The 9,926-nt window shown below is 44.2% G+C and overlaps 2 non-coding genes across 2 annotated transcripts; one reads left to right on the top strand and one right to left on the bottom strand.

Moving 5' to 3' along the window:
• Positions 1-8,736: 8,736 nt before the first annotated feature.
• Positions 8,737-8,807, bottom strand: TRNAG-GCC (transfer RNA glycine (anticodon GCC)). The gene has a single exon. It is a non-coding gene; the product is annotated as a tRNA-Gly (tRNA).
• A 748-nt stretch (positions 8,808-9,555) lies between these two features.
• Positions 9,556-9,644, top strand: TRNAS-UGA (transfer RNA serine (anticodon UGA)). Its single transcript has one exon. It is a non-coding gene; the product is annotated as a tRNA-Ser (tRNA).
• Positions 9,645-9,926: the final 282 nt, after the last annotated feature.

Genomic DNA, 9,926 nt, shown 5'->3' with positions numbered 1-9,926 from the left:
ATTGTGATCATTCTGTGGTAATTGGAACGTATAACCAAGTCACACATCGCAATATACCGGGCTTTCTAACTCTTTAAGAGGTTTGGTAAGGAGATTCGCAACGTAACTGGGGATTCGTTTCAAAAACCACACATGAATTACTGGACATGCCAATTTGATGTATCCCATTCGGTACCTCCGAACCCGGGAGTCAGTAAATTCCACTCCGCGATGCTTACAAAAATTAGAATCTCCTTCTTCATTATCAACGGATCGGTAAGTTCCACGGGCACGAACTCCACTCTCTATAGGCCCAGATATTCTTTCGCGGAACAAACCATCCCTCTCTGGTTTATGGGTTTTATAATGCAACGTATGAGGTTGAGTAACTTACCCAACAATTTCTCCATTAGGTAATTCTCTTTCAGCCCAACTACGAATCTGTTCGGGAGAGGCCAATTCAATTCGGAGTTGTTGGTAATTTTGTTGATGAATCATGGGATAATAATATTCTGTTTGTTTTTATTGAAAATATCTCGATTAAACATTTCTACTTTCCCTTCTCGAATCCCCCTCAAGTATCAATTTATGATCCAGATTGAAACCCATAGATCATGATTCTCGAACTAGCAATCGAAAAGATTCTGGAGCAGTATCGGGCTTGGGTACGGGTTTCCCAGTCACGGTGGCATTAGGTACTTCATAACGAGCTTAAATATGATCGGATTTAATAGTAAGCATTTCTTGCAATATATAAGATACACCAAAACCTTCCAAAGCCCAAACTTCCGTTTCTCCCACTCATTGTCCCCCTCGTCTGGATTTCCCTCTAAAAGGTTGTTGTGTAACAAGTGCATGGGGCCCACTGGATCATGCGTGAATCTTATCATCAACCTGATGAATCAATTTCATCATATGAGCTTTCCCAATTGTAACCGATTGTTCAGAAGTATCACCCGTTCGTCCATCAATTAATCTACTCTTTCCGGGATGATCAGGTTCGAATAACCACGGATTGGATGTTTCTGTACTTGCCTTAAATGGTTCCGAAAATACCAGTTTTCTAGAAGCTTCTGGTTCATGTCTTTCATCAAAAGGTGTTATTCTGTGATGCATCTTCGGAAATTCCCCTGCCAACCCAAGCAAACATTCAAAAATCTATCCTACATTCATTCGCGGAGGTACTCCTAAGGGACTTGGTATCATATCTACTGGCGTACCATCCTGTAAATAAGGCATATCCTGCCTAGGTAAGATCTTTGATATAATACCCTTGTTACCGTGTCTGCCAGCTACTTTATCACCTACTTGTATCTTACGTTTCTACAAAATATATATATGTATCATCTCCGAATTATTCATGGGATTATCCTCAGGATAGACCCACATGGCATCAGTGACTCGACCTCTTCCACCAATAGGGACTTTCGGACAACTCTCTTTTGTGTTGACTGCTTGGATACCAAAAATCGCTTGTAATGATTTTCCTTCTGGGGCACGTAATGAATCCCCCCCCTCTCGAGGCGTCAATTTGCCCACTAGAACATCTCCTGTTTCTACCCAAGATCCTGATGCTACAAGCCCATTATCCTTCAAGTGACGAAGGTCATAACTGTCTAATTGGGGTATTTCCTTCGTAATTATCTCAGGACCCTGATTCGTCGCACGAACCTCAACTTCGTGTCTCTTGATATGAAAGGATGTAAAAACATCTTCATATAGCAAACGTTCACTAATCGGTACTGCATCTTCAAAATTGTATCCCTCCCGTGGCATATAAGCTACTAGTATATTTCTACCCAAAGCTAGTTCTCCTCCAACGGTTGCTGCTCCATCCGCCACAACTTCTCCACTTTTCAGAAGTTCTCCTTGAATAACTGTAGGCTTCTGATGTCTACGAGTATTATTATTGGGACGTTCATATATCCTCAATTTAGTTATAGTATCTCCATTCCTGGAGGATAAAGTAATCTCATTACCATCGGTATATTAAATTCATCCTTCTTGTTCGGATACAGCTACACTTCCCGAATCTAGGGCTACTTAACCTTCTGACCCAGTTCCTACAATGCACCTCTCAGGTCTGAAAAGTGGAACCGCTTGGCGTTGCATATTAGAACCCGTCGAAGCGCAGTTTGCATCATTATGCTCGACGGAGGGAATAGGAGAAGCTCCAATGGGGAAATATTGTAGGGGATGAATACCTCGTAAATCCAATTCCTCCCACGTAACGGTTAAGAACTCCTCTCGATACCGAACCGATATAAGCTCCTTCTCCCCGGTCCTCCAATCTGCTATTAACAGATTTCCAGTTCCTATTCGATAATCATCCCCGACGGGTGATAGATCTACTAATTGTCCTTCCATAGATGATTTGGATACTTCATAAAAGGGACTTCGTAAGGATCCGGAATTGCTAACCTTTGCAAAAATAGCTAGGGATGAGATAGGACCAGCATTCATACCCTCAGATGTCTCGATGGGACATATACGTCCGTAATGACTGAAATGGATATCCCGAGCTTGAAAAGTGGCAGTTCGCCGCGTCAATCCCCCGGGACCTAGAGAACTTGATCTTCGTTTATGAACTGTTTCTGCTAGTGGATTGGTCTGGTCCGAAAATTGCGACAAAGGATGTGAGCCAAAAAATTCGTTGAAAGTTGTTGTGAGTGGTGCGGAAGTCACCAATCCCCCGAGAGTTAATGGACGTCTACGCCTGACGGCTCTATGGATATTTTATCGGATCGAATTCTCCGGACGATTCAGGGCTAATTTTAATTGTTCCTGTAATAGATCCGCTACAGACCGAACGCGTCGATTTCCCGGGTGGTCTATATCATCGAGGTTACCCATCCCATAGCTTATCTCTATCAAATAATCTGCGACAGCTAATAGATCTTGGGGTAGTGGGAAATGTTCCGTTTCAGGTACATCGAGATTAGGTTTGATGTTTGAATTTCGTCAACCAATTCGTCCCAATTCGCACCTTTGTTGGAAAAATCTCTTCTGCAATTCCTGGAATATGGATTCTGAAGACACCACATCGACTCCCGGAGAGTATAGATGTTTGTAAAGTTCTAGCATAGCATCTTCCGAAGATTCGATAGTTTCTCTCGATTCTCTGAGTAGATTCAGAAAAATCTTAGGATAACGTACATTCCGCGGGATATCCTCCGTACTCAGTCCCATAGCTAGAAGTAGAACCAAAATGGATATCTTTCGTTTCCTGCTGATACGAATCCATATCCTACTCTTTCTATCTATTTCTGGTTTGAATCTTCCTCCCCAATCCGAAATGATCATGCTGGTATATGTGAAAAATCCCCTGTGGTCCAACTCGCGGTTGTGGTAAACACCAAGACTCCTCAATATCTAGTTAATCAAAACTCTAGCAATTCCATTGATTATAAATGTTCCTTGGGAGGTCATCGAGGGAATAGATCCGAGAAACACATCCTGTTCTTCTACTATTCCGCTTCTCTTCCGAATCAATTAAGCTGGTACATATGGATCGGATGAATATGTGATACATTGATATGTAGCCTCTCTCCTCCCAATCGGAGGTTCCGACAATCGATACTATTCACTAATTGATTAGAATTCGACTTCCTTATCCGTATCTTCAATCTCTGGGAAATCATCAGGTTCTTCAAATGATCTTTCATGAACAAAGCAGTTGAATCCCTCAAATTGAATTCATCCAAGTTCTGGCAATACGAACATCTCCCTATCTCCTATTGATGTTGTACTGAAATCTTATCCTCGTGCGAAACCCTCCTATACCTATTCATCAATTCATTTAGTGATTCCTTCTCCCTCGCATCCCCCCTCCCCTCTCTTTCTCCCGGGTGAGGGATTGAATTTGGTAGATTCTCCCGATGAAGACTGTTCCCGAGTTGGCCAAGGAGATACCACCATCATCAGCGGTTCTTGAGGTATTGGAGGTGTCAAACAAACTATAAATGGATTTCAAAATGATCTGATGGAAGACTTCCCTGCACCCAAAAAATCTTTATCATCCACTTATCAACCATCGGCTCGATTCCGTCATTCCACCGATATGGTGAGTGGGGGTAAGGTGAGACACAACGAGAATGGGGATTCTCGACACGAAATCACAAAGATTCTAGGTGCCTAGTTAGACAGATTCACTTCGCTGGATCTCCAGAAGACGCTGGAGGCATTAACGTCAGCATAATTGATACAATTGGCGCAGTTGTTGCGATTCTCGCTGCGAAGCAACTACCGCGAAGAACCAGTTTTTGCGCCGTGAAGTATCGATTCGTGGAACAGCAATCCGGTAAACATTGATACGGGGAATATCACTTCACATACTACTGAAAATCAATCCATTGTGTCAAATCGTTGGTTTACCCCTCCCCCCCCCAACCCGAGGTGGATCAGAAGAACTATTGAGATTCGAGAATCTATCCCTAAAGGTGGACGACCTAATAATATCTACCTGCTGTTGCCACGGAGTGTCAATATCAATGTGGGGAGGGTGAAATTGACAAGGAAGGGAAAAACTTTTCGAAGTAGAACCCGGTATCTATGCGAACCATTTCTGGGGGGTGGGGAGCGTGAAGGATCCGTTAGATATTTCCAAGAGTGTTAGGAGGGAAAACAAGACCAGGGGGTGGGCAGTAGGGATCCGAGTAAGTCAGAGGATAGTGGAGCAATCTAGGGAAAAATTGGTGTTGGCTGCCTGGGGATGCATAGTATAAAAAGGATGTGTGTGGAAGTGGGGGGGGTGGGCAGCAAGGTTTCCTAACCCATCAAATTGATTGGATGGGGAGAAAAGGTTTCTAGTATCCGACATACTTACGAGCTCAATCCGATACAGAAAAATGAGCAGCTTGCTAATATTCCCATTCAGTGGTATACTTAATATCGAGTCCCCCATCTATCAATCATGTGCCTCGATGCAGGTGAAAGAAGGGCGATATAGTCAAGTGGTAAGACAAAGGACTGCAAATCCTTCATCCCCCAGTTCGAATCTGGGTGTCGCCTTGTTGTGCCAGTATCAATAATTTCGACGATTTCGGGATTGACTACCGCGCCAGACCCGGACACAAATCGAGATGCTCCATAGTATATTATGGCCTATCACGCTAGATGTATCCGGATATGCCACGGATAGGCAATCCTGATCTTAGTGTATCAGGAATCGAGGAGTAAATTATATGGATTGACAACCCCTCGGGGATTGGGACTTGGTAACATTATAAAATATATTGGTGGACGGATCCGCACTCTTATTACCTCCTCCCACTCGGGTATCATATGAAACAGAAATTGATTCCCATGTACGATATGTTACTGACTTCGATTCGGGTTCATCCATATAAGCACCCAGTAGTTGGAGGAAAAGGAATTCAATAGAATTGAATTGAAGGGATAGGAATTACGACCACGGATATGGTTAGTATTGCTTGGGCTGCTCCGATGGTGACTCCTACATTCTCTCTTTCACCTGTGGTTCGGGGAAGAAGTGGATCGCAGTGAGTAATTTTACACTACTCCTCCTAGTATAGTAGAATCCGGGAGATGTGAATCGTTGGGGTGGGGCCCAACGATTCGACCCCCTCTAGAATCTCTTGCTTCTTCGTAGGAAACACATATGGTATAACTAATTCCCTTCCATTTATGGGAGAATTCACCCCCCCCCCCCAATCTCAACTCTCTGTAGGAATCTTCTCTCCCGGGAGGGGGAGTCAACCAGGTAGTTTCCAAACGACCCCTATTGGATATCCGCTGGTTAGATTCATCAAATGCCTCGATCTCTTCTCTACGTAGATATAAATTTTCAGCAATAGGAAATATTGCAGTTCCACTTAAAAGTATTTCAGATAATAGTAGAATCGGATCTAAGCGCCAACCTTGAAAGATAAGAATTCCTCCGCATAATAATCCAATGGAGGAAAGGAAAAAGTCGTAGTATCGGGATAGGTTGGGAATCTATGGATTGGGTAATGCGCCCCCCCCCCCCCAAAAAACCATGGGTGATTTTTTCATTTCGTTGTGGCTTAAGCAGGACCAGTAGTTGGAGCGAGGTGTTATCTCTCACTTCTCATCCACGTCAGTTTCTTCTGTCGAACTTCCCGGATCCTCTTTCACCGGATTGAATCGGGAAATAGATAGATAATCTTGATATATCCGAATCAATGGATAGATAGAAAAATCTCTCCACGTTTCAAATTTCAATCCGGTTTGTTCTTTATGCACCCGATCCACCCCGTTCCGTAAAAATAGGATCTTTAGACTCATGTCTGACTCCATTGGTTACCCATAAATCCATATGTACATATAGATCTCCCCTCCAGAGGGGGGAGGCTAGAACCAAAGATATCACAGGGGAGAGAGATATTGGAACCCGCCAATCCCCTCCCCCCCCCTAGTTTTCGAAGTATGGAGAAACATATTGAATCAGTTTAGTCATGGATTGATTCCTATTGGGATTCATTACTACCGACACCAGTTCAAGTTTCACATCCCCCGGGTAGAGATATGCTGAAAATCGCAGAGATGTTGCACGGGTACATTTGGGACCACACCTCTAGATACATTAGGTTCCCTCTTTGCGGAGACATACAGGAATACACCTATCACTACTAGCCCGATTCCGACTATTGCACCGGGACCTGGTTCCATGGAAATCATAATAAAAAGGATGAGTGAGATGGACCTCCCGATCGATAGATAGATGGGTCTATCTATGTAGATCATCTATCTATCCAGATTTTAATTGGGATGGGACTGTGGAATTCAAATTGGGGGAGTAAAAATTAGTAGTTTACTGGCAACCGAGTTGCTACTTCACGCGGAGTAGCATCCTATTTCATCCCCTACCCCGGGACGTATATTCAACCTTCCCTTATCTACTTACTACCATCCGCGGCGAAACAATAGACCAGGTTCTCGGATTAATTGTTCTGAGCAGCCGTTTGAATGTAAGGAATAGGTAGAAAAGCTGTAGGTATTGGAATAAAGAGTGCAGTAGCTATGAATGCGAGGATATTTACTTCCATATTAGTGGTTCAAATTGATTTGAGGAGTAACTTGAGTGACCCCATTAGGAGAGACTCCTGAACTTTATCGTGATATTGTGAGTCATCCAACTCTACTAGAGTGGATCTGATAATCGGGATAGAAAAAAATTAACTCGGTCTGGTCAAATCTCTGATATCAATTACATAGTATATCACGAAAGAAAATTTTAAGAGTAGTCGATTGTTTACGCTTCTTCGGCAAGAACTTGCCCCCCCCTTTTTTATATTCTTACTGAGACAGAGAAGAGGGGTTAGTCACCGCATCTTTCTGTGGCAGCAAACGAATCTAGAAGCACTGTGGGTGGGAATCTATGGATGGAAAAATCAATGACTGGAATAATTTCCCCTCCTCCCCTTCCCTCTCTCGCCTATGGGTTGACGTGGCTAGAGATTAGCCCCGCAAATAAGCTCATTTGAATACTCGTAGTGAATATCCATAGTAAGCGCGGGCATGTGGAACTGGCGCGAGGCGGATGTCTCGTCTCCTCGAAGAATCAAGACAATTGGGGCTTTCGGGGTTAATATCTCCTGCATCTGTATATCCGAAACGGGATTCGAGTAAAAATGGTTTGTCGGATTCACCGTGGATGGGGAGATAGAGCATTGACTCCTAAGCACCCAGTACATAGACTTTAATTAATTGCTGGGATTGTAGTTCAATCGGTTAGAGCACCGCCCTGTCAAGGCGGAAGTTGCGGGTTCGAGACCCGTCAATCCCGCTACATTTTATTGAGTCATTTCAAATAACTCAGTCGAGATATACAAATTATAATGAAGTAACTCCGCGGTTTCTGGGTCGAGCTGGATTCGAACCAGCGTAGGCGTTGCCAGCGGATTTACAGTCCGTCCCCATTAGCCACTCGGGCATCGACCCATAGATTTAGACCGGGCTTGGAAGTACTTGAAAACAGAATCGGTCTCGGAAGTGTAAATGAAAGGAGTTTATTGATGTTTTCAATCTGGGCCCCTCCCGCCACCCTGAGAAGGTACGAGGGCAAGAGAAGCCATAACGTCCGTAGTGCTTCTGCGAGATGAGTATAAGTACCCCCAGGGGAATTCGAATCCCCGTCGCCTCCTTGAAAGAGAGGTGTCCTAGGCCTCTAGACGATGGGGGCCCAATCACTCTTCAGATAATAAGAGATTATCTATAAATCGTCAATCTGATTCTCCCGAATCCCCCCCGAATACAACATCCAATGGATGGGGAATTGGAATACCTCTCCGAATCCTTATCGCAAAATCCCGCTCGATGCATACCTATATGCGGAACCGCATGTGGCATCTCCCACAACCTCTAGGTCGACTGCTTCCTAGATGTGTAGGAAGTCGAACACGGCATAGAGGTAACGCTGAGACTTAAACCTTGCAATTCTCCGAAGTGAAGTGAGGCAGTTGAAAAGCTTCACCCAATCCATATTTCCATGGACGATTATTTCTTTCACCGATGAACTTATGTATCCCAATAATAATTGGTAATTACCAGCAGCATCAGTAAGTATATAGGCTTCTCCATTGCTTTTGGTTCATTCAATGTTCTGTTTCCCCTCGAGGGAAAACCCAGATTGGAAATCTACGCCTCAAATCACTCGGTTATGACTTCCTCAATTGGGAATATCTCACTCCTGAAGCTCAAAAATATTCTCTCCACCGGTCTGAACTATCCCGGGGGCTACTGCCGGGGGTGGAAGCGGGGCAAGAAAGTCGGGTCGGCGGATAGCGGGAATCGAACCCGCGTCCTCTCCTTGGCAAGGAGATATTTTACCATTCAACTATATCCGCGTGATATGCCACCCCGTTCTATATTGAATAACTATATATGTGGTAACTCCTCTAGTCAACACACCTAATCCATCCACCTCGTCTCGGGATTTTCCCTCGTGGACGGAGAGCCCCCCCCCCCCCGAGGAGGAAGTGTCGATTCCGTAGACCGTAATTATTATTGATTCTCTCTCCCCACTCGCCATTATGAATCGTGAGGAGGGGGCCAGAATTACCGATACATTGAATCTCTGGGATATGAAGGAATTAAGTATACCCACTAGGAAAACTAATCCGATCCATAAGGAAGCCCCTGAAAAGACGACATTTTTGTTGCTTGACCAACCATTGGGGGAAGCAAGCACGACAGGTACACCAATTACTAGTAGGAATGAAATGGCGATTAATGTGAATAAAGCCAATTGGAAAGCAATAGTCGTAGTTAGGACTCTCGACGTATCAGAAGTAGAGGATTTGTACCATCTGATCCCCATCCGGTGGGACTTACACCATACCGAGACCGAGGATTTTGGACGGAACAAGAATCCTTCTAGTTCAGTACCCCGGAATCCAATGTCTCTTTCGAATCTCTTGATAATCCATCAAGTAGGAGTAAGAATTTGATTATTTGGAATGATCCCTATATTGATTTCATAGTAAATCATACGAAACCATCATCTCATATCTTTCGTAATAGGGGTGAATCTCGATACAATACATGTGTATCAAGATCGACAAGATCTCCGAAGAATTGGAGAAGAGCTTTCTAGGAGAGGTGGTCGAGTGGTTTATGGCTCCAGTCTTGAAAACTGGCATAGTGCTGAAACGCTATCGAGGGTTCGAATCCCTCTCTCTCCTCAATTGATTCAGTACCGGACCCGACGGGAGGGGGTATTAGTGGTCTATCGGTGGTCTAAAAGAACCACCTAGTATTTCCCAAAAAATGCCAATGTCCCCGAGGGGAGCCTATTCTTAATAATGATAGATGAGAGGAATCTTCTGAAGCAGTCTGGGGGTATTCCTCCTCCGCCCCGGTTCATGCGCCGCATCTCCAGGCCCAGGTCCCGTGTCAATACTTTCCCTATCAGGGTTCGAGGGATAGGAAACAAACAAATATGAGAGATCTGATGTTAACTAGAG

This window comes from Dipteris shenzhenensis, unplaced genomic scaffold (genome assembly GCF_047967505.1).
Source record: "Dipteris shenzhenensis isolate YYH24624 ecotype China unplaced genomic scaffold, Dip_SZ_1.0 scaf0335, whole genome shotgun sequence".
Lineage (NCBI taxonomy): Eukaryota > Viridiplantae > Streptophyta > Polypodiopsida > Gleicheniales > Dipteridaceae > Dipteris > Dipteris shenzhenensis.
The sequence above is the reverse complement of the archived record's forward strand: the minus strand, read 5'-3'. Positions and strand labels throughout refer to the sequence as shown.